At 41.7% G+C, this 22,058-nt stretch overlaps 1 protein-coding gene and 1 long non-coding RNA gene across 4 annotated transcripts in view; one reads left to right on the top strand and one right to left on the bottom strand.

The window, feature by feature from the left end:
* BACH1 (BTB domain and CNC homolog 1) overlaps window positions 1-6,451 on the bottom strand; it is a 30,171-nt gene extending 23,720 nt beyond the window's left edge. The window contains exon 1 of one of the 3 annotated variants that reach the window (XM_042788518.1): window positions 5,648-6,451. The gene's annotated coding sequence lies outside the window, so the exon portion shown is untranslated. The other 2 variants (XM_042788515.1, XM_042788516.1) reach the window with 2 other exon arrangements.
* Window positions 6,452-6,927: 476 nt separating this feature from the next.
* Window positions 6,928-18,490, top strand: LOC116965885. Its single transcript, XR_004409759.2, has 4 exons — window positions 6,928-8,139; window positions 9,028-9,275; window positions 14,381-14,546; window positions 15,410-18,490. It is a non-coding gene; the product is annotated as an uncharacterized LOC116965885 (long non-coding RNA).
* The last annotated feature ends 3,568 nt before the right edge of the window (window positions 18,491-22,058 follow it).

Here is a 22,058-nt window from a genome sequence, read left to right on the forward strand (position 1 = left end):
AATTCTGTCATCTGCAGACATAAAGTACAAAGGGACAACTATCACCTACTACTGCTAAAGCAAGACCGTTTGCATAAGAGACAGTTTATTCAAAATACAGCACAAAGGCTTTTTTCTGAAGTTTTATATCTATGTCCTTGCCCTCAGCTACCTCTCCTTTTAAGGAAATAAAGTTACATTACAGATGAATGTCTACAGCAGTTAATGGCTGCTGATTCACGTTATGCTGACAAGGAATGAACAAGCATTTTAGTGTTCATGTTTATTGCTTCTCTGTCTTTAGTTCAGAAAGACTTTAAAAGAAAAAAGTGATTACAAAAAGCAAAAAGTAAGCTTTGCTTCGTACGAACAATGCTTTCTGTAGAAAAAAGTAGGTCTCATCTTCAGATCATTAACACATTCATAATTAAAATTCAAAATTGTACTCTTTATTAGCCTGAACACCTGGATTATATTGTTCACAGCTTAATTACATAAATGAGATTTTTATAAATTAATAGATTGTATTTCTGCAACATAATTCTTACCACAGCATTTGGACTCTTGTCAAGTCACAAGCAAGAATTAAAAAGAATCACGGGAAGTCTGGCAAGTTTTAAGTCTCCACTGAGGGTCTTAATTTGTTTTCCAGGTTTTAAGCCTGAATATTCACTTTTTTAATATTTGCAAGCTATATGAGAACTTGGGGTGTGGGGACAGGGAGGTAGGGGGTGTGGAACCCGAGATCCCTAGTAGTCACAAGACTCCAGAAACTGGGATTTTAAAGAAAAAAAGCAAAGGATCGATACCATGTAACCATAGAAATTTTCCAGAGCACTGGTTTGCATAGTTTCCCTCAGAAGATGATATAAATCAGTCCATATCAAAGCCAGAAAAAAATATTACTACTTTGCAGTTTACCATTATTTTACACAACACTAATAGTTTAATTTTTGGATCAAAGATAAAAATCATGTTGTAGGATTTGGTTGGTTTCACTGATAAAAAATGAAATAGGACTGAAGTGATTTCAGAGACTCCTTTGCAGCAAAATCCAATCACTTAGAATAATCTTTCAATTCTGCTGGTATTCAGGATTATTCTGCAAAGATAACAACATTGCACAGACTTCCTAAAGTCATGGTTCACCTAAAAGAAACCCAAAACACAACAAACAAAAAACCAATAAAATACAAACACAACACCCCAAAAGAATACCAGCAGAAACTGTGGGTTTTTTTTTGTTTTGTTTTTTTTTTTTTTTTTTTTGTAAGAACTAGATTAGATAATAAAATACTCACTTAGCATAAATGGTAAACTGGTATAACATAAAACCTGTTCAACTAATATCTACTGTCAACTCTTGCCTTTACTTAAAGGACAAATACCTTTGCATTTATAGCTACATATTCTACACCTTGACACAGTTAAACAAACCACATGAATTACTTTGTTTTAATGACTGTCAGGATCCATTCACAAGTACGGATGTCAAAATATTTGCAATGAATACTAAATTAACTGTCTGTGGTTCTAATGTATCTTACTCTAACTTAGAAGGACACAAGAAACAACCTGAAAGAATTGAGAAGCACATATATTGGTAAGTCAAAGAAAATACTTTTTGGAAATCATATTCATAATCTTGGTTTTGGTATTAGCTTTTAACTCCGATTTGTTTCTACAACTATTTTTCACAGTATGGGAAACTGAAATAAAATTCTATGAATATTTTAGACATAAATCAGAAAGAACTTCAGAAACATTTCTATGAAAACAGAAAAGCACAGGCTTATCAGAACTGGCAATACTTCTATAATAAGGGAAAAAAGATGCAGAAGACCAGATGTCAAATGGTAATTCTAGTAAAGACTGCTACTCAAGTCATATAAAGCTGTGTTTCAGTTTTCCCATCTGGAAACTAGACCATTTCATATCTGACATACAATGTTAAAAGATGGCATTACTAGCTGATCTGTAAATAAGTATTTTTGGGATAGCACCATATAAAACACAGATCTTCAGAGAAGCATAAACAGGGAGAGCAAACACAAAGTATTAGTCAGTGGGCCAAAGACTGAAATCCAAACAAACATTACAGACATTATCTTGACAGTTCAAATGAAGTCATTCACAAACAAATTATCTTAATAGGATTCTAAAGATTAATCGAACATTGTTTAAGACGAAGGCTCTCATTTAAAGGTATTGTGAGCGACTGATACCCTAGGGTACCTCTTCTGATATCCAATGTGTCTAATGATTAAACTCAATTTATTTGTATTTCACCAATGCTTCCAAAGTCAATTTGCCCTCCTTAGCTCACTTCCTCCTCCTTTCTAAAGCTTCGGTAACTGACCAGTCAGCTAAGCCTTACTCTGACCTGCTAACTCACATTTATACAAAATACTAAGGTTTCCCTCTGTATTACTTAACGAGAACAAAACTTCCTTCCACCCCGAGAACGGCCTTAACTGAAAAAAACCCCAGCATACTGCTGGAGATGGAGTTACTTTTGTGATACAGCCTATGATTTGTTACAGCAAAGTGAGCCCTTCTAGTACTTTATTTTTCCTCTCTATACCACTAACCTCTGAACTGAAGGTAAAGGGCAGGGAAAGCTGCAGGTGAACCTCCATACGTTATCCCCACTAAGTGGTCATACTAAGGCTGAATTCACACAACTTAATGGTTGTTTCAGCAGTTATTTTTTGCTCACTTAAGGTTTTGTTCCTACCTACATTTGCATCAACTAACACGCTACCTACGGTTTAACTAAGGACTGCATATAAACAGGTCTTAGGCTACAAATACCACAAAAGTCTTTCCTACCCCTGAAACCTCCCCCATGAAACTTTCAGTGGTCAAACTCTAAGGGACAACTAAAATGCTAGCACTCACACACAAACATAAACCTTTTGACTTACATACTACTGCTTCCCCTCACACCAGCATGGCCGATGCAGGGAAAAAGACAGGTCTATGATTAAAAGGAAATCTATGAAGAATTTGTATGAACACATTTTCCCATCTAATGAAACTGGGAAAGTGGTGGAGTGGCAATGATATGACAAGGAGACTTGTTGAGCTATGTTGGGGTTCATAACTTATGTGCAAAGACATCTCTATTCCACACCTATTGGGAGTGCCACCTGATTCAAATGATCAGGTAAAGAGTATAGGTTCTGATACCAGACAATTCTTACATTAACATAAATTTATTACTGTTCAAAATAGCCTCAGCATAAGGATTTTAGAACCTATGAAAAGCAGATAAATATTTAGCACACTGAGATCTTGCACATTTTTGAGTATAGAACACTCAAAAATACAGTAGATGGAAGTTAAACCTCCACTTTAGCATTTTGGTTAGAATCAGGAGTGTAGCAAACCTCCCAAACATCTCACTTACTGTGCTTTTGTTCATTTCACCAAATGGACCAGGACAACAAGAGTAGGTTCTTGTTTAGACTAAATTAAACTGGGAATACTATAGAAGTACTTCTAAAGAAGTCCAAATACTAAAGGATTCAGTAGAGTTCGCTCAAAGGATGGCCTTCTGAAAAGCATGCAACGTGGATATTCTGTTTTCAGCAACAACTGTTCCGCTCTGCGAATCTGCCACTTTTGGGCCTCATTACTTGCTAACATACAAACAGACTTACTCACACGTGTTAAGGCATCTAAGAGTAATTACTTAACAGTCACCTTTAAAGCTAAACTCATAAGCCAACAAATAAGATTTGGAATATCTTAGTTGCTTTAGTTTGGATACACCGTGTTTGTCAGGTATACACTCTTTTGTTTTGTCTTCAGTGTGGCAGAATACTTGAGGTTAAAGAACTGACTCTGTTACTTGAGTATTCTGAGTGCTATGTAACCTTAATTTACAGTGCTTCTGGATTGCAATTATTCCATTACTACAGTCAAATGTTTTTCATACACCAAAAGTGCCTTCCTAAAGTGCCTCAAATTAATGTGTCTGTCAAAAGTTACCGCATGGTGAAACTGCACATGCAGTTATCTTCACTTTACCTTTACTGCTAGAATGTTTGCTTTTCCCTTTTTTAATTCAACAAACATTTAGAGGGCCCAGTTGTATATGAATTGGGGATTACTGTTATATTGACATACTAAAATGGAGAAGGCAAATATTGTCTGACAGAGAAGGAGGTGACAATTCTCTTAGACTCACTACATTTTCAGCATGCCCCAAAGCATGCCAAGTATCTCACGGTACAGAACAAGACAGACGGGATTTGTGTCTCGGTGTTTACAGTCTAAAATAAACCTTCCCCGGCTGCCACAACGCGTAACTAACAGCCAACACACCGGTTGCACGTTTCACCCAGGCAAAGCGGGGTTACCGCCGCGTTTCCAGCGGGGCTGAGCCGCCCCTTTCGCGCAGGGCCGGGGACAGCGGCGTGGGAGGGTTACGCCTGTGTCACCGGCAGCACACGGGCACCCGCGGAAAACGGGGACGGGACGCTGAGTAACGACTGGCCCACCCAGCCCCCGCGGCAGCGGCACCGGGCACAGGCCTCGGGGGGCGGCGGGAACGCCCGAGACACGGCACCGAGGCAAGGCAGCCGGCCGCCGCCCGGTGCCCTGCGCTGACGGGGCGCCTCCGCCCCCGCCCGCCGCCGGCCTGGCGCCCCCCACGCCGCCGCGGGACCCCCCACGCCCCCGCGGGACCTGACACCCCCCTCCCCCTCTCCGCGGGACCCCGCTGCCCCAGCCCGGGGTCCGGCAGCGCCCGCCCCCGCCGCGCCGGGACTGGCCACTCCGCCGGCTAACTGACACCGCCCCTGCCCAGCCGCCGCCGCCGCCCCCCGCAGCCCAGCGGGCACCGGGCGGGCGGGCGGCGGGACCGACGGACCGCTCCCGACGGCGGCGGCCGGTTCGGCTCACCTCAGTGCCTGCCGCTGCCGCTGCCACTCACCCGCGGGCGGGCGGGCGGACCGGCCGGTGGGTGGGTGGGTGGGTGGGTCGGTGGGTAGGTAGGCCGGAGGGCAGCGCCGCCGCCGCCTCCTCCCGCTGACCCGGGCCCGGCCGCTCCTGGCACAGGCTGCGGCCCGACTGCGGCGCGAGCGGTCAGGTGACTCCCAACAACATTACCCCCCCCCTCCGCTCCCCCCGCGCGCACACACCCCGCCCGCTGATTGGGCGCGCCGCTCCCCGCCGACGCGCAGCCGCCCACACCGCTTGCGCAGCGCGCATGCGCGCCGCTGCCACCACCCCGCCGGTGGCCGCTGCCCGTGGGCAGCCGTTGGGTCCTGCCGCCCGCCCCCCCCCCCCCGGCGCTGCCAGCGGCCTCCCCGCCCGCCGGGGCAGGTCGCAGGGCTGTGGTAGCTGCGGGGACCGGGCTGGATGCTGGGCGGGCTGTTCGACGTCTCTCTGAGGAGAAGGGGGTCCGCGGGCGGGCGTGTGTGTGTGTGTGTGTGTGTGTGTGTGTGTGTGTGTGTGTGTCGCGGTTTCGGTTTCATGTGTGTTACTGGTGTAAAACTCTTGGAAATGAGGCGCGAGGCCTGTGCTGAGAAGTGTCAGCAATGAACAGGCTTGACCAGTAACGTGATTAGCGACACTTTTGTGCCAGGAAGTGTTAAACTTACATTTCGTAAATGTACCAGCCTGAGGGATTTTTTTTTTTTTTGCTGGCATAACTTACAGACTTGCTGAGTTTATGTCCCGTGGTCCAAAATGCTTTCTGGAAGCTGAGGCTGTGCTGATGTGAGGGTGATGGGCTGGAAGCGTCCCGCTGACAGCCCTTGTCCTTTTTCGGGGTCTGGTTTGTCAAGCGGCTATCAAGCTCTGTGCTGTGCCATGTAAGAGGAGATAAGATGTCAAGTGAGGCAAAAAAATACTGCGGAGCAAGTTGTGGTGAGGAGATAACCTTCAGCTAGCAACAGACACAGGGGTGCTAGAACTGAAGTGGTGTGGTGGTGGTACTGTGGAGCTGGTACCCCTACTGAAAGGCAAAGTTGGATGTCCCGTACTATGTGCATGTAGCTTGCATACCGTTTTCAGGTCCTGACAAGTTATTTTTGTATGATGCCATCTACATGTACAATTTCAGTCTAAGATAGCTAAGAGGAAGTCTTAGAAACGGCTGCTGAATGTTGCCCTGCCCAGGACCAGAGAATTTTCAGTACTTCTAGGCTCTGGTAGGTATTCATCTCCTCCAAGTCAACTTAGAGTAAAAATAGCAAGAAGGCATCTTGTTCTCCCCAGTATCATCTTGAAGACAATGCAAAGGGAAACTGATTGAAAGATGGAAAAAAGCTCTCCTTTTTTGTATATTAAAAGGGAAAACATTCTTGGTTGGCCAGATCAGAGGAGGGGATAAACTCCATGTACCTGTTTATTCAAGGACACCACTGAAGGCAACCTCCTTCCAGAAGCTACATATCCTGAATAAAACATTAATGATTGCAAAAGATGCACTGCCAAGAATACTAATGGGAATTTAATTTTTATGAAATTTTAACAAAGTTTAACAGTTTTGTTTACATTTGAGTTACAAGATTGCATTTGTGCTTCAAAATAAAGTAGGTAAGAAATATACAATCTGTCTTGCACTGTATTTAACTATCACATAACTCTCTTGAGCTGTTTTTACAGTAGATATTCTAAACTTCATTTTAGCCTTTCTGAGAATATTTGGGGAAGGTATGAGCAAAGATCTTGCTGGTAATATTTAGTAATGATAGGTGTGTATAAAAGGGGAGGGAGTCCCCCTCATGTTTGGGTGCAGTGACTGACCTTGCATAATTCAGAAACATGAAACCATAGGGAAAAATGCTTATGTTTGAAAAGCATAGAGTGTCATTCTTAAAAACATACCTTTATATATCACTTTACTTCTACCTGTATTAAGACTCTTTTCTACAGTTACTACAATTTCAATGGTAATGCTAATGAAATTCTTCTTTTATTTACTTTCAGTGTCAAGCCAGTTAGAAATTACACAGGTAGGAGGTCTGAGGGCTCTAGAACTGGTTCCACCCCCACCCAGTGAACCGAACAGTTTCATTTTCACAGCAAACTAGAAAGGAACTTTTTAATAGCTTTCTTCAAAAGTCATTATACCAGACTAAAACTGATAACAGACAGGAAATCCCTGCTGCTTTGTTTATTTATTTGTTAGCTGAAAAGTGGGTTCTGAATGGCATTTTTTAAGTGGGAAGTGGCTGTATTTCACAGGTGGGCTTTGCTTTTCCTTGGATCATTTCTAAGTCCATTAGGCTCAATTTTATAAGACATATTTTGTTAGTATTTCTTTGTCTCCATTTCTTTAGTCAGACATCTTCATTAGCACCCAAAATAAAAATGACAACCCGAAGCCTTATAAAAGCAGATGTGCAACCATACCCTAAGTAGCAGTTCCATATTACTTACTGAAGGGTTCCCAGTTGCTACAGGCTCTGAGAACTCATCATACTTACTCTGAAAATTGTGCATGCAGATGGAAAAGTGTGAAAAACAGAAGGTGCCTTTTCCTCCATCAACAACATTCAAGATAAATGTTAATACCTTGTCTAGATTTGCACCAGGTGGAAATCTGTCATTTTGTTACACTGGCCGTAGGCCTGGCACATAAGATGTAGCTATTTTCCAAAGCAACACACCTTTTGTTTTACTTTCACCTGTGCCTGGATTCTTAAGACTCTAAAGTCTTTATTGTAGGCTATTAGAGCTGAGTGACTGTTGTCTTCTGTTACTGACAATCATAAAAAAAACAAAAAACAAAACAAAAAAAAAAACACCAACACAAATCAATATCAATAAAGTAAACAATCTACTGTGCTGGCTGTACATGAGATTAGTTAAGCCTCTGAAAGGCCTGCAGCAAACAGGGTTATATACCCGCAAGATCATCCACGCTAACAGCCGAGATAAAAATGTTGCACCTATGTCACACCAGAGCTAGTGAAGCAAAGAAGGTATCGAATCAGAAGAGGTGCTGAAAGAGTATAAAGACCAACAGTGTAAAGGATGGGACCGGGCAAGGAATGGAAGATTCAAAAATACTGGCTGAATTAAGAGCAAATCTGGATATTCAGCTACTAATTTAAAAACCCATATGCTTGTGACCTTTGCTTGTTCATTTTACACACCGATCTTGCAAGCCTTCTCTAAAGGAGATATGCTGCCTTTGAGGTGAGAAGAATCCTCTGCTGGGAGGAAGGATTGCCTCTCCACTCCCTGCTTTTCCTTGGGATTTCTCTGATTAACCTGTTCACATGTATTTCCGCTAAAGGAACAAGTTATATCCAGTACTTCGTAAGCTGAAATAACCCCTCTAGCAGTTTTCTTCATATGTAATAACTGTTGTTCCTCTGTTTATACAACTCCTGTATTTTCGTTAAGCAAGAAATTATTGGTAGACCTGGTTTTCTAAATACAACTGTATTATAATATGAGCAGCTGAGATGTTTTTAATCTCACACAGGATTCAGCAAAATCACACATGGTGGAGGGAAGGTATGGTTCTTGTGGTTCTCTCTGCCATTCATATGAAGAATATATTGAACAAAATTCTGAAGCTTTCAGTTTTGACAGAGGCTAATACATATTTTCCTTCAATGACTGTTTGATAACTGCCTTTCACCTCATGAAGAGGCAGCACTTAATTCTTTTTAGTTATTATTTGGTCAATATATTCCTCAGTATAACCAGAGTTTCATTACAAAATAACATAAACAATACATTGGTAAATAAATTTAAGGACAGCTATTTGATAATGATAGCCAAACTATCTTTTTGCCTTGAGATTTGAGTACTACCTGTTCTTAATAATAATGTATTCTGAATCTAAGTTTCTACAATTGCTCTTTATGTTTTCTATGACTTGTTCTCGTGCCCCTACAAATGTTGGTAATTCCCAATCCACTAGTACTCATGTGAAGAAAGCAAATTTAAGGCAAGTCTTTAGATGGTAAAAATGGAGTTGCAGAAATACAGGTTGTTTGCAGTGTTTAAGCATAAGCAGAAAACTTATGCTTATTACCACTAAACTAAAAGGTGGCTTTTTTTCTGGTCTTACAGTTAAGGGGTTTTTTTTGTGGGGAAGAGGGAGGAGCAGAAGAGAGAAAAAATAAAAAGAAATAAATCAAAACAAAAGGAGCTCTTACTTTGGCTTGAAGATTGGCTACCAAATCTTGGACCGCACCCACCAAGAAGGACTCTTCATCTCTTGCTCTTGATCCTAAGAATGATGCAATGCTGACTTCCCACACAACAGGGAATGAAATTATGGCGTAACAACTTGCTTCTCACTCAGACTCGAGAACTGAGTAAGTAATTTCCTCATTGAAATTAGACACAACTGGAGAGAGGAAAAATAAAAAATTTAGTCATTTTTTTTCCTAAAAAGGAGAAGTAAAACCAGCAAAAAGGAGATCTGGGAGCTAAGCTGAAAAACAAGGAAGTACCTTGTCCTGCAGATGAATAATTAATGTTTTAAAGATAAAGCAGTACAAAATGTGAGATTATAAATGCTCACAGAATTAGTGAGCATGATAACAAATATAATTAGAAGAAAACAAAGAAAAATGTGCCTTTTTTGCAATTTTTTTTTTTTCTGGTACATTGCCAACGATGGGATTTTGAGTCCCATTATATCAAATGCTGTTATTTCCCTACAAAGACTGGCTATAGCCGTCTCTTTGCTAGTGTTGTTTACTGCTTCTGGCACACTAGATGCACCAGCCTGAGCTAGCAGTAGTTTGTGGCTCAATTTCATTGAGCTCTGACTCGTCTATGTGCCGGTAATGGCCCAGAAAGATTAAAGTCATCTAATCTCTGGAGGTTGGTTATGTTGACTACAGGGCACAGCCCAAAATAACGAACATCTAGGCCATCTTTAATATTGTGTATGATCTTTTCTGCCCTTTCCCTCTCTTTCTGTGCTGTAGCTGGTTTCATACCATACAAACTTTGCTAATAAGTTCCCCAGAGGTAAATTGCAACATAACCCAACACTAAAGGTGAGATTCATCTCACCTGTCTTTATCCATCTAAAATTTAGCTGTCTAGTCTAAGCTACTTATCTAGGCTCCCGTGCAGTCAGTGGAACTAGATAGGCATCTCCACAGGGTAATTTTTCCCTTCCTGTGGTAGTTGTCTGAGACAGGTGTGATGAAACTCCTTTTGGAGATTCCTGGCTCACACCTTTGTCCGTGGCGGGAACATGGATAACTGGGTTAGGTTAGAGGCATAACTCGCAGAGGACTGCGCATTAATTGAACCTGAGCCTTCGTACTTACTTTCTGCAGGATGCTGGGATCAGACTCCTCTAGAGCAAAAGTGTTGTGGAGTCATTGAGAAAAATAGATGCTAAAGGCCCATCTTCATTTCATGATGAAATGTCCATTTTTTTCTGGCTGAGCAGGACGCTTATCTCAGTGTCAGAAGAGGGTTTCTGCCTGTGGCCCCTCACACTGCAACGGACTGATTAGGCATACATAACGAATCCAGCATTTCTGGTTGTAAGCCAAATTAGTGTACAGATCACTGCAGTAAATTGGGTGTAAAAGACATGCTTTTGTCCTAGACACACCAGGTTTAGATGCGCAGATTGAACGCACTGCGTGTATGGAGTAGGGCAGATGCTTCCCCTGCTTTCTGAAGCACTGGCCATAGTGTCGCAAGTGGTACGCTACGTTCACGCGTGTGCAGCAGCTCCAGTACCTCGCTGGAGCAGCAGATTTTTCCATGCGTACGTACCGCAGCTGCGTTGCACGTCCGCAAGGCACGCCTGCGGTGATGGCAGGTGGAGTGGGAGAAGATCCCGACTGGGACTGGTCTGGTCTCTCTGGAACACACTGAGCTTGCAGCCTGCTTCGCGCACGGTGCGCTCCCGTGCTCGCTGACGCCGTGAGCTCTGCCAGGAGTCCCCCGCTGGAAACTGCCGCCCGGGCTTCGCGGGGCAGAGGCCGAAGACCCCGATGTACGCACATCCACTTCAAATCTGACCTCTGTAGGCATCGTACAGAAGACTAGTCCCTTTACACTCTGGTAAATGAAAACCAAACCATTCCTTCCTGTGAACTTGCAAACACAAAAGCTGTTTTTTTAAATCTACATTTAGATAAAATTTTCTAACTGTATATCGAGCTATTAAGGAGCTACTATGGTATGTGATGTATTTAAGTGACTGAAACCTCAAGGCTATGTCAGTATGTACAAGCCTAAAATCTGACTCTTATTTTAAAATGTCTTTTTAAGTCTTCAAATACATTCTTTAAGAATTTATTTCCATACTGTCTTTTTGCTGTATGTGTGTTAGGAACCCACATGCTTATTTTTCATGGTTTCTGGCTTACAGAAGTCTTTTGTTCATTCTGGGAAAGCATACTGTTAATCACATGAAAATATTTTTGAATTCCCTTTTTATAAAAAAAGAGGAAAAGTGCTTTTAATTTAGAAGTAAATCTTATTTTGGTAAACTGTCTTTTAAAGCGCAATTATAAAAGTGATTATCTTAAATCTAAAGCTAATTTGGTCCAAATTCTCACCAAAGCTTCTGAAAATGAAAACTGGCTTCCCAGTTAAAACTGATTTTTTTTTTAGATATTTTTTAAAACATCAACCTTAGGTTAAACAGTAATGTTTCAATGGGAAAAAAAGGAGATTTTTTTTTTTCTTGAAAAGAATGAGGGTTTTTTAATTATTTATTCTGTGAGAAGGGTTATAAACCATGTGTAAACAATGCCAAAAAGGTGGGAAAGATTTAAAAGTGTCTAGCTGTGGAAAATAAGAGGTCTGCTTAGGTAGGCAGAGGAAGGTGTATGAAAAGATGAAAGAATGAGGATTGAAACAGGACAACTAAAAAAGCCTCATCCAGGTCCTTGAAAGAGGAAAAATATTTATTTACAAAAAATGGATTTGCTTTCCTGGAAACCTGGAGTAATGGCTGTAACTTCGTCAGACAGCAATGCCTGACCTGAGGGATCTGGGAAAAGACCAGAAATGTTGAGGAGGTGAGGTGAAATTACTGCAACCAGACTGTCCAGACCAGGCATTATCACACAGTGGCTCTTTTGAAGCTGGGGAGGAAACCTCAGTGTGTGTGGGAAAGCCAGTGTATGTCATCTGGGGCTTGATGAGTGTTCACAGTCTCAAGTAATGCTGTGGGATCGCAGCTGTGTGGGCTTAGATGAATTAACTCCCTGAAGCAGAAAACCACTAAGCCTGAAACCAGCAGAAGCTTAGCTTTCAGCCAGATGCAGATCTGCAAGCAGATCCATGGAGGACCAAGGTTTTGGGAAGATGGAGTGAGGCCTGGTGAAACACCTCATGCCTGGGGGGCTGAGGATGTGCATTCACAGGACCACAAACTAAATGCATAGCAGTCCCCATCACTTCCATGTGCCCTTCCCCTGTGAAAGGGTCACGCTCTGGGAGAAAGTCATCTCTTCAGAAAATAGCCTTTGCGGTACTAGGGAAAGACGAGCCCATCTGTTTTCTTTAATTTATAATACAGTCTACTGATGGTCTCCTGAATTAGCAAGTTGGGATGGCCCCTCTGCAAACCCTTATTTTAGGAGGAGTAAGAGCCGGTACTGCGTTATTCCCATGTGTGGCTGGTCCAGGGCTCTTCTCTCGCTTTTGCTCTAAACTGCCCTAAATGAGGAGTCTGCTCATTAGTGCTACATTATTGCAGGGCTATATGGAGTACTGTTTTTCTGCTCTTCTAGTAAAATGCAAACCCTCTCCACCCCAACCCAGATGAAAACCCAAGGACATTCATTTTATCCATGGAAGGAGGTACCCTGAGTTTTCTTAAATTACAAAAGTATTTGTGAGTGAGACCCTTGAAAGTGGGAAAGAAGCAGCTTGTCTCTCTCACACACACGAATTCATAAATCTCTGCAATACTTGAAACATTGAAACTTTGGACTGATTCCCTAAGAACTGTAGTCATACTCCTGAGAGGAGAAGGATGTTGAGTCATAGTGAAGAAAGGAAAGAAAAGCTGAATGTTTTTTCTATTACAATCATCCCAGAGGTCAGACACAACCAAGACAGACAGATGAACAACAAAAACACTGGTTAAATGATTCAAAAGGCTAGGTTTTCTGGCATTAGACAAAAACATTTCAAGCACTCTGAAGCAAAATACGGAAATTAATTGTCATTCCAGTATATCTAAGCATATTTGCTTTTTGAGTCTAATGCCTGAAGGAGGATTGATTTTAAAATGTTTTGGTAGAAAAGTTCTGAAGGACTTACACTTAGGCTGTCTGAAGGCTCTGGTAAATATACCAGGACCAGAACAATTAACAATGAAATTGCATTTGCTTTTGGCAACGTCTGACAGTGGCATAAAGGAGAGATAACATATGCTTTTTTGCAGCATAGTATAACATAATTTTTTAAAAGTACCTAATTAAGCCACTCTTGTTTAAATAAGTCTTCTTTATGATCACCCAGCTTGCTTTTGCTAGACTGGATGATTGCAGAAGTGAATGATGTATTTGAAGACCTGGCTAAGACTGGAAAGCATACCAAAATTAGGAAAGAACACCACACATTCAAATACTTGGCTAGGTCTTAATTTCACAGCATAAGGTTCTTATTGTAACTTACTACTGTATTGATCACACAATGACTTGCCAGAAAGACTGACTGTTCAACATATAAACTCTACTGTTACAGCTTTCTGAAAAGGGGATTTATTCTTCTGAGGCTGTACATTTTCTCATTTGTCATAACAGAGGAAAAATTGATTCAGTGCCTGCTTCTATTTAGAGCTGCATGTTAAATGCCCCACAACAGAAGCTGTTCAGTTTCTGCGACTCATTACCAAGTTGGAGTCTCAGTTGAGAAACCAGAGTGATTACTAGTTTGTTTGTCAATGTAGTGATCCAGTAAGAGGAGAGAGCCAATCTTCACCCATCTGCTATGTCTAGCTGGATTTCCTCCTGTTCTCGAGCAACTGGCCAGTCAGCTCATCGTGCGTTTGGGTGTGACTGCAAGCCATGATGAGTCATGGTTTAAGTGCACAACTCATACCAAAAGGAAAATGAGGCCAATTTAAACTCTACTTTTGATTTTATCTGTAGCTTAGTTCTGTGAAAGTCACAAGGAGCCCAAAACTGCTACAACCAGCAAATAAGACACAGAAGGAGGTGTCACCATCAACATGCAAAAAAAGAAATATACCTGCAATTCTCTGTACTGGGTCTGACTGATGGAGTCTCTTCTCAAAAACGCAGCATTAGATGACGTACAGACTAGTAGTCACCTATTGTAACAGGATGAGAGTTGCTGAAAACTGCAAGTTGACAACGGGGGAGTGTACTTGCAAATCTGGAACTTGTTATAGAAATTATGGAACCAAATATAGTGTCATTTCCTGATAACTTAGTTCTTTGATAATTTTTTGTCTTATGAGGTGTTGCCTAGGTCACAATAGATGGACCGTTTCCTACTGTTCCTGCTCTTCCTCTCCCATCTTTGGACAGCTGATGATCCACACCTGTGGAGATTGGTTCTGCCAGCACTGGAGACTTACAGTCTTTTTTAGGAACCGCTGAAAGTTGGGTTTCTCATGGTGCAAGGTAGGTGCTTCTTGAAACCACTTTCAAAGTATATCTCAGAAACACACTGTTTCTTTTTCCCTTTCCCTTCATGGAATCACAGAGTGGTTGAGGCTGGAAGTGGCCTCTGGATATCTATCTGGTCCAACCCCCCTGGTCAGGCAGGGACATGCCCAGATGGCTTCTGAATATCTTCAGGGAGGGAGAATCCATAACCTCTCTGGGAAACTTGTGCCAGCGCTCGATCACCCTCACAGTGAAAAGGTGTTTCCTGATGTTCAGATGGAGCCTTCTGTGTTCCAGTTTCTGCCCATTGTGTCCCACTGGATACTACTAAAAAGAGCCCATTTCTGTCATCTTTACACCCTCCCTTCAGGTATTTGTACCAATTGAGGAGATCCTCCCTCAGCCTTCCCTTAACAGGTATGAAGTACTAAGGAAGGGCTCAAATAGGCCAAACTGCTTAGTCAGAGACTAAGCTGACATATACTCAGCTAAAACCTCTGGTGCTGTTCCTGCTACTGTCAGATGATTACAACACTTTTTGAGACATGTTTTTTTCTCAGGCAAAAGTGTAAATTTTGCACTTAATAACAGTGTGTGTCTTGGGTGTTTGTTGGAGCTTGGACACTGTCCCCTGGGAACTTTTCAAAACACACTAAAAAAACACTTGAAAAAGTCAGTGAAGACTTATTTAGCCATCCTGAACCACACAGCAGCCTACTGTTACCTTATGCCTTGTGCCCAATTCAATATCCAAGCTGGACAAATGTGTCTTAGGCTTGAGTGTAGTCATAAGAAGCAGTCTATGGGTATGTTGGTTATAGTTCCTATTGCACATTTTTGTATCTTTCCTGAAATGAGCCTCTATCTCTTGTTTGCAGAGCTCACATAGGGTCTCCAGTTCCCAGAAGAGACCACTTGGGTTACGTGTTGTCTGCTTTACCTCTCAACAAGCATTTGAAGGGGTGAGGAAGAGAAGGGAAGGCAGAGAGAGGGAAGGACTGCTGCTCTACAAGAAGGGTGGGAGAGAATCAAATTCCTGTGGGTACTTCTTTGCACACAGACTTACTTCCTGATATGGAAAATCTCAAACATGACCTTGAATTCCCTGTAAGGTGTATCCTGACTGTTGTTTAGTTTAGGAGATTAATTTTCTCATACTATTTCATATGCTACCATGATCTCTTTTCTCCTGTACAATATTCTCATCTTTTTGTCTATCTAGCAAAATCTGGCTATATTGACTTACAGACTATCTGAGTACATAGATTGCTCTAGAACTTTGTGCAAGCCTGTTGTCTACCATTGGGTGTACGCCATAGGAGGTCAAGACCCTACAGCCTTTTTAAGGGATGTGACTGTTTATAGGATCTCTGGAGCAGTATCTTCTCCACCTGCTTTTTCCAAGCATGCTGCTACTCTTGGGGCTTCAAGAGGGAACACTCAGCAGAGCAGTCTCCTGTTGACTGACCTCTCAAAACACCCAGGATCAACTTGGGTTTGTGAGTTGCTCACAGGAGCAATGTTCTCCAGGGTGTGTTGTACCTGTGCCTATTACCTACTTCTCATGTCCCTCCACCTAAGAATGGGTTGGAAAACTGGGGATTCTGGGGTTCAGGTGGATTTTTGCAAGTCACAGTCAACCTGTTTACATCTCTACACGCAACCACAACAGAGCACAGTCATGTTTGGTCCTGATAAGATACAAGCCTTGAGCTCTGAGTGCTCGTTTGCATGCCTTCCTGCCATGTGAAAGCAAGTTACTGCCTAAGAAAATGCAAATGCTTTGTACTGTATGACAAATACTGTAAATCAGAAGTTGTGGTAATTATCTCACATGAAGTCCTCTAAGAACGAACAAAATACCGATGGTCTAGTTAAATGCTTATGAATCACTACCCAGTAAAAAATGACACCACCTGTCACATTTCATGTACCTTCTTGGGAAATGGGGAGAACGTACTGAACTGAGGCAGCTAGTGACTGTGTTGTACAGTGGTTATTATATGACACCAGGAGATGTATTATACTGCACATTCCTTTCAGGCAGAGAAACACAGTAGAAACTGCACAGCAGACACATCACTAGGAAAAGAAATCTTTAAAATGATAGTTTAAGTAACAAAAACATGCTTTTTTTTTTTTTTTTGCATGCAGCAAGTAGAACACAATTTAGATATCTTTCTTTATAAATTTAATAAATACATGCAGAAATTGCATGTAGATACACAGTAGTGACTATTGCCTTATTAATAGATTGTAAGGTGTAGGTAAGAATGAACAATCCAGGGGTGTTTTTAACAATGTTTCTGAAACAAAGCAGTAAATGAAAGGAAAGCATTCAGGAACGTGAATGAGCTGCCACTCCAGCTGGGAATGTAGGCTTTGGCATTGGCATTTATAGCCTATGTAAGTAATGTTTATGCAAAATCACACGACTCTAGGGTTGTGTGCTAAATAGTCCAAAGAGAGTAAAATGGAATACAGTATACACTGTGTTGTGCCTCTATTAAGGCATTTAACAGAATAGAAGTCAGTAAGCAGAGGAGTAGTCCCACTAAGATCTGAATGAGCGAGCCTTTAAAAATCTATTCAAAACATACCCTGTTCTGTTGCGTATCAGGAAATATCAGAGATTTTTTTTTCTCCATCAGTTTGATTTATGTTATTTTGATATTGCTCGGTAGTTTCATTGATGGCTGTATTGGGCCTGGCTGAGATGGAATTAATTTTCCCCACAGCAGCCCTCACAGCGCTGTGCTTCGTGTCGGCATCTGGAGAGGTGCTGGTAACACCCCGGTGCATTGGCTACTGCTGAGCAGCGCTCGCGCGGCATCAGGGCTGTCTCTCCAGCATCCCCCCTCACCGGCAGGCTGGGGGTGGGCGAGATATTGGGAAGGGACACAGCCAGGACAGCTGACCCAAACTGACCAAAGGGATGTTCCACACCATATGACGTCTGCTCAGCAATACAAACTAAGGGAAAGAGGCTGGAGAGTGAGGGGGAGCATTCATCATTACAAGGTTTGTCTTCCATGTCAACTGCTAGGTGTACTGAAGCCCTGCATCCTGGGAAGTGGCTGGGCACCTCCTGCTGATGGGAAGCAGAGAATAAATCTTTTGTTTTCCTTTGCTTCCATGTGCAGCCTTTGCTTTTGCTTTGTTAAACTGTGTTTATCTTGACCCAAGAGGTTTTTTCCATCTTATTCTCCCCACCTCTATTCTGCCAAGGACAGGAGTGGTAGAGCAGCTGGGTGTGCGCCTGGCATCCAGCCACAGTCAACCCACCACTGATGGCACAATAGGATTTAGAAGACTGAAATGATGTAACAGAATGGGAAGGAAACTTTCAAACACCAATCTTATAAAGCAAGAAATAGCAGGTATTTTGCACAAAAACAGTTTTGAGAAAATGCTGTTGTATAATAATCAATATTAACCAATTTTACTGTCTTTGGAAAATTACTTTTTTCCCCAGCTGGTCTGTACATGAGGCTTCTAAACCTATCTGTCAAAGTTCATTCAGATCAGCTAAAACATAAACTGATATATAAATAAAACACAGTTTGAGGTTCTACCAGTTCTGTGTCTCATTGTGTGAATCTTGTCTGACTGAGAGACGTCATGTGTCAGCACAGTCATGTTTATTCAGATGAGTGACTTGCTTCTACCAACAAGAAACTTGTAACTGCTTTGTTGTTGACGGTTGTATTTGTAAGGGCATGATGAATAAGCTTCACATGTTTCTATTAATACAAAATTGGCTGTCATTGATATCAATATTTGCTGTTCAATAAAGTGAGAAATAATTTAGATAACCACTTGAAAATCAGTAGAAAGTTCTCAAATATACATTGAAGTATAGATTTGGTTTTAAAAATTCTCAGTTGTACAGTGCTCATTTCTGTCAGGACATGAACAGCTTGCTTGTTTTCTCATTATTTGCCAATTGCAGTGGAAATGACACAGCACAAAAGTCTGCTGACTGAAAAGTCACTTGTATTTTCTAGGTACTTTCCGGTTTTGAAATAACACTCTAGATTATCAAAAATGGTGCAGTTGTTTGAATCCAACTTCTGCCAAGTTTTTATGCTGCTGATGCTGGTAAGAGTGGAGAAATCTACCTTAGAAGCAACTTCTTGAATCATATCTTGTTATTTTCAATATTAAATTTAAATGTATGTTAAAAATAAATGTCTTATTATTTTTTGTCATGACGTTCTTTAAATGTCATGGTATCTTAACAGTTATGTAAAGAATAATATTGCATACTGTGGAGCAGCCACCTGCTGCTGCAGATAGCCATGATTTACTAGAACAAGGGAACAACCAGAAGGATGTGCGTTAATGTGCACTGGCGCAAGGTGACACAACTCCACTCGTACTAGAAATCAGTATACCCCGATGAACAACAATGAAGATGATGAGTCTCTCAAGAAAGACAGCATTTTCACCAGATGAGGCTTGTGATGGGGCTCCCTGACAAGCAAAGCATGACCCTACAGACCCTTAGTCATGTTCTGAAACCAAGTGCTCCTGCAGAGAGCTGAGCAGACTCACACTCCGGGAACTTTCCAGCGGTTCACAGGGGCCAGTTTTGAGGGGATCTGCTGTGCTTAGTGTTTGTCCTTGGAAGGGTCACTGTCTTAGCTGGGGTCTATGCACCCCTCTGCACTTCTGCCCTGAGCTTAGGTAGGATATCTAGCTTATACCTAAAGAATTAGCAAAGACTTTTTAAAAAACGTGCGCAGAAAAATTAAAGAACCACAATTTATTTGCAAGCATTTCTCTTCAGTGTTTCTTCTGGGGAGCTAGAAGATGTAAAATATTAACCAGAGAAGAAAGGGAGGTAGGCAACTTCACAAATCAAATAGCTAGTGTGTTTTAAACATATTGCATTTGGTACAGCAGTCATGAGCTGGTGGTAGAGTAGCACAACTGCAAATACAGGACTGTGGGAGGAGTTTGGAAATATATCTAGGTATAGCTAGGTATACAAATATACCTGGTTATCTAAAACTGAGGTCTACTTACTTACGTCCAAAATGTTCAACCAAGCAATGTGTTCCTTGCTGTCCTCCTGAACATGGCTCAGTTTATTCCATCCTTCTCTCTTCGACCTGAACGTCCTCTCAGTGCCCCTGGTTGTGCTTCTCAGTATGCGCAGGCAAGCTGCAGCCCAAGAAGTTTGGTGCCTCATCCCTGCTTAAAAGCTCTGACTGAATTTCAGGGCACAGGAGTGCCGTGTGGCATTTCCAGTGTCCTCAGTCTGCGAGCACAGTGCATCCAGCAGGCACAGATGAGGCCCAGCCTCCCACAAAATGCAGCACCTTGCCTTCTGACTGGGGTACCTAGCTGGAGACAGAAAGTACTCAGCCCCTTACCTCAGGGCTGTGAATTATATCAAAAAATATAATCACAAAATTGGGGTGGGGAACCCCAGTACCCAAATGTTAGGGCCCTGTTTCTTGTTTGTTCTCCCCCCACTCACAGATTTTGCAACATTTTCTACACGAAGGCCCACTTATAACATGAGAAGATCAGCATTCATCCTTTGCATGTGTGCTTTGACCTATTTAACCTATTTTCTAGTGATGGGGACACTGTCTTCATAGCTGACAAGGCTTTCCATTTCTTTCCTCTGAGCATTTTTTGAATAATTTTTGTCGAAATTACTAAAAAGTCATGGATAACAAAACTTCCAATACCAGTCTGCATTATTTCTTTTCATCTCCTTCTGTTCATTAGTTCTTCAGACATTAGCTCGTGTCTGTTGATCAGGTACTCTCCTGAGCACATCACAAGGATTTTATTTTAATCCACGTGCATTATTTTAAGCTTGTAATTGATAGGTTATAAAAATAGGCAGCAGGCCATTAAAAATGTGAAAAATAGCTAGGATTAAACTGAGAGTGTTCAGATGCTGCCAAGGTTTCAAACAGCAAAATACAACATATTGCCAACTATACTATCTAACTTCCAGATCCAAGATGTACTTCATTTATTAGCTAGATGGCCACCATAGTTGAACAAGTATTATGGGATATATGTATTGAAAATTAAGTTTAAAAATGGGACTTTTTACAAGGGCATGTAGTGATAGGATGAGGGGTAACAGTTTTAAACTGAAAGAGAGTAGATTTAGATTAGATGTAAGGAAGAAATTCTTTCCTGTGAGGGTGGTGAGACACTGGCACAGGTTGCCCAGAGAAGCTGTGGCTGCCCCCTCCCTGGAAGGGTTCAAGGCCAAGTTGGACGGGGCTTTGAGCAACCTGGACTGGTGGAAGGTGTCCCTGCCCAGGGCAGGGGGGTTGGAACTGGGTGATCTTTAAGGCCTCTTCCAACCCAAACCATTCCGTGATTCTGTGATTCTATGATTCTTCATCCAAAGATAAAAAATGGTATTTAAGCAGATAATGCCCTGGAAAATTCTGACAATGTAAGTGTAAAATTTAACCACTGATGGAATGACATGGAAGTAGTTAACCAAAAATTTCTCTGGAAAACAAATTAGAAGCGCTGAGAAAAGTTGAATTGTTGCCTGTTGAATTTAAACTCATTCTGCTTATAAAAACTGTTGAAGTACAAAATATGTTTTCATTGTCAGATAAAGGCAGGAAACAAACTTCTAGGAAAATAGGTTCCGGGCAGGAAAGGTGTGTCCAGACTATCAGTACCAAAGCAGACATACTAGAGATAGAGTGTTCTCCCTGCCCTACAGGTGGTGAAAGAGAAATAAGCTTATACTGGAGAGAAAAGTTGTTGCTGTTGGTTAAAAAGAAAAAAAAGGAAGTGAAGAAAGGGCTCAAAAGAGCACTGAGGGAAAAATAAATTAACTGGTCAGTAAGAGATTGGTAAGCAGAATAATTGTAAAACAAGTATTTTATTGTTAGACACTCATAATCAGGGAAAAACTGAACATCAAGGAAGTTAATTGACAACTAATAAATTAAGACAGTTATTATTTTGCTACCAACAAATACAATTTTTTTAATAAAGTTTTGGTGTGGATATTATTTTTTTTTCTATAGAAACAGTCATCTGACAGTAGGTTGAAGCAGTTCTAATGAAAACCACAATGAAATGGTTCAATTCACACAAGGAAATGAGGAACACAAGTTCCAGCAGAAAGAACAGGTAACAGAAAAGTTCAGTCCTGAAAGTGTTTATAAACAGCATTGAAATTAAACATTTCTGCTTTATCAAAATGGACTGTTGGTCCATACCAGTGATGCATAGATAAACTGCATGCAGATTTTCCAGACATAATTAGGCAGAAGGAAGAATGAAATTGGAGCTGAATTCACAGAGTGCATAGCCCAGCTTTAAAGAAAATTAGTAACAAGATCCAGGAAGGAATCACCTGGCATAGCAACTGAAAAAAAAATAGCAATCCACATCAGCTTGTCAGCTTCTCAGAGTGAACAGATAAAGTGGGCTGCAGGTGGGGGCATGGCAAAAGATGCTGGGGAGCCCAGGCATGACACCTCCCTCCGTCCCTGGTGGGTGTGCTTCTGCTTGGGGTCCCCA

Source organism: Tyto alba, unplaced genomic scaffold (genome assembly GCF_018691265.1).
Source record: "Tyto alba isolate M040663 unplaced genomic scaffold, T.alba_DEE_v4.0 Super-Scaffold_14, whole genome shotgun sequence".
Taxonomy (NCBI): Eukaryota; Metazoa; Chordata; class Aves; order Strigiformes; family Tytonidae; genus Tyto; species Tyto alba.